Raw genomic sequence first — 2,843 nt, 5'->3', positions numbered from 1 at the left:
CATGACAAATAAGATTGTTTGTCTTAAGTCACTGTTTTGGGGTGCTTTGTGATGCAGCGATAGACTGTTGAGATACGTAGACTTTCAGCTTGTCTCTAGACTTCTCAGGGATTAGGTTGTCCTGATCAGTTGAGGTCAGAGGTCAGATGTCCTCAGGCCAGCCCCTGGGCCCCGGGGGAGCCAGAGAGAAACCAGGGTTTTCAGGAGACTGTGTAGCTAAGAAGGACATGGGCTGTGGTGACAGTCACATCCATCTTCCTGGATCTGCCACTTACCAGCTGTGTGACCTAGGGCCTCACTGAGTTTCTTTCCACATCTGAAAGTGGAGGTAATAATTTTGTCTATCTTCTAGAGCTTCATTCTCTTATAGTACTTTCTACAATGATGGAACTGTTCTATATCGTGCTGTCAAATACAGCAGCCACTGGCCACATGAGGATATTGAATGCTTGAAACGTGGCGGGTGGGAACTGAGAGGCTCTGTACGTTTAAAGGGAACACGTGTATAAAAAATGTTAAATACCTGGTCAATCCTTTTAATATTGAGTCCATATATCGCTTCTCGGCCTTTTGGCTAAGATCAAGTGTGGATTCCATATTGAAATGATATTTTTGTGTTCTTGGGCTACATAAAATACATTATTAAAAGCTATATATGTGGTCCACGTTATATTTCTATTGGACAACGTTGAGACAGTCTTGAGAAGATTAAATAATGTGTGTAAAGTGCTTAGCACAGTGCCCGGCACATGAAAAGCCCTTGGTAAACAGTGGCTGTTACTTTCATAAATATTGTCCTGGGTAGGTGATGGCCAGAGCTCAGATATTAGCAGGGTGGTGTCTGGGTTCCTGCTAGATGGGCACCCTTTTTGGGATAGAGGAAAGGAAATAATGTTCACTGAAGCTCTAACTACACGTGGGTGACCATCAAGGGCTTTACTCAGGCGTGGCCATCAAATCTTCACAATGGCTCATGGAGAAGCTATTTCTCTCCTCACTGGACAGATGGGGAAACTGAGGCTTAGAAAGGAGACATGACTTGGCCAAGTTCGTATAGCTGGTTTTGTAATAGAAAGAGTTCTTGACTCTGGGGAAAGCGATTCTGGCACAGTAACTCAGTTTCCCCTGGAGGTCAAGTCCAGGCCCAGGACACCTCTCCACCTCCTCTTTCCCTTACCCTCCCCTCCACCTGCTCCATCTCCTCTAGTCCGTGACCTCAGCCTGTCTCCTCTCTCCTTCTCTCCTTTCCAGCCCAGACTTTCAAAGGAACACATTTATTTCTCTAAGTGTGAATGGACTCTTTCCCACAAAGACGCTGCTCTGTCGTTTCATACATTATTTTTTAACTTCATCAAACAAAGTGCAGTTCTCTGGCACTAATGTCAATGTCCACAGCTCATTGGGTTTTTAAAAATAGTGGAGACACAGCTCTCATCTCCCAGCCTCAGTGAGGAAGGCAGCGCGCCAGCCAGCGAGAGGAACCCTTCGCTTCTCACCCCAGAAAGAGCCATAAAACACACTCAGTGCCGGAGCACGCGCCCATTTGACAAAGACAATTTGATTTGTCCGCGGCTTCTAAAATATTCATCCCGCTTTGATGGACTATCGTTTTATAAATATAGATTATCATTAACCGACACCGGCGGTGCGCTGCTGGTCGACCCAGCGCCATGCCACTGGTTCGGGATGAAGACGTCTAATAAAAAAAATCATTATCTCTGTCTGCGAACCTTGATCTGTATCGTCTGCCTCATTTGCAGTGCAAGGGTCAGTAACTCACGCTAACTGCATCTGTTTGTGTATTTCACGGCCTGGCCACCCCTGCTGGGGAGATTGGCAGAATGCTTCTTGAGTTTGGACCTGGGGTAAGAAATGGGATGATTGAGGGAGGGAGAGAAAAGAAGGCTCAAGGGCTCTGCTGGGAACCCATTGAGTGGGCTGGAAGAATGTATTTCCAGAGAGACAGTGGAGTGCAGTGGGCATGGACGTGTGTTTTGGAGGGAGCATGTCAGACTCTGCTCTACTACTCACTGGCTATGAGACCTTAGGCAGGTGGGTTAACCTCTCTGCATCTCAGTTTTCTCATCTGTTATGCGGGAATCAGAATCATAACTAACTCCTACAAGACTGACCCCATGAAGTGTTCAGTGCATGACCGGATACTTAAGCACACAGTACATGTTAGTTGCAATGACGATGATGGTGATGATGAAGATGGTGATGATGATAATGGTAATGACTGTTGTTTGCATTGGCCCTTTGACAAATTGCTTGACTTCTGTGAGGCTCCAGTTCTTCATGGGTAGAACATTCTCAATAATATCTACCTCCAATGGCTTTAAAGACCTAACGAGCTAATGCATTAGAAGAGCTTAGCACAATGAATGGTACCCTCTAAGTGTCTACGAGGGCCATTTTGTTTCATCTTGGTGGAATCCAGACAGAGAAAGCAGTGAAGGAGCCGTCCTGGAGAGCCATGGCCCCACTGCCCTTACTCCTTGAGGACTCAGAATGCAGAGCTGGTGACCCTGGGGACAAGGTGGCTCAGGGTGCCATGTTGAGATGAACTCAGCTCTGTTCTATAAAGGTCTCTTATTCCTCCATATCACCTCCTCCTCCTAACATCCTGGGTCTTAGTAGGACCTGAAAAAGACATGGAGGTGGGGCATGTGGGTTTATGAGACACAGCCTCACATTTCCCAGTGTGTTTTGTGTTGGAAATAAAACCTTGTCTGCACCATTTCCTCTTATATTTAGCTATTTGAAAGAAATATATAACCAGATATGGGGAGAAAAGCAATTGCAGAGAAATCTGCCATAGAAGGTGGCCTCCTGAGGGAGAG

At 46.1% G+C, this 2,843-nt stretch overlaps 1 pseudogene; it reads left to right on the top strand.

The window, feature by feature from the left end:
• The first annotated feature begins 554 nt into the window (after positions 1-554).
• Positions 555-698, top strand: LOC135277482 (U2 spliceosomal RNA; annotated as a pseudogene).
• The last annotated feature ends 2,145 nt before the right edge of the window (positions 699-2,843 follow it).

Source organism: Aotus nancymaae, unplaced genomic scaffold (genome assembly GCF_030222135.1).
Source record: "Aotus nancymaae isolate 86718 unplaced genomic scaffold, 86718_ANA_hifiasm-v0.15.2.pri h1tg000003l, whole genome shotgun sequence".
Classification (NCBI taxonomy): Eukaryota; Metazoa; Chordata; class Mammalia; order Primates; family Aotidae; genus Aotus; species Aotus nancymaae.
The sequence above is the reverse complement of the archived record's forward strand: the minus strand, read 5'-3'. Positions and strand labels throughout refer to the sequence as shown.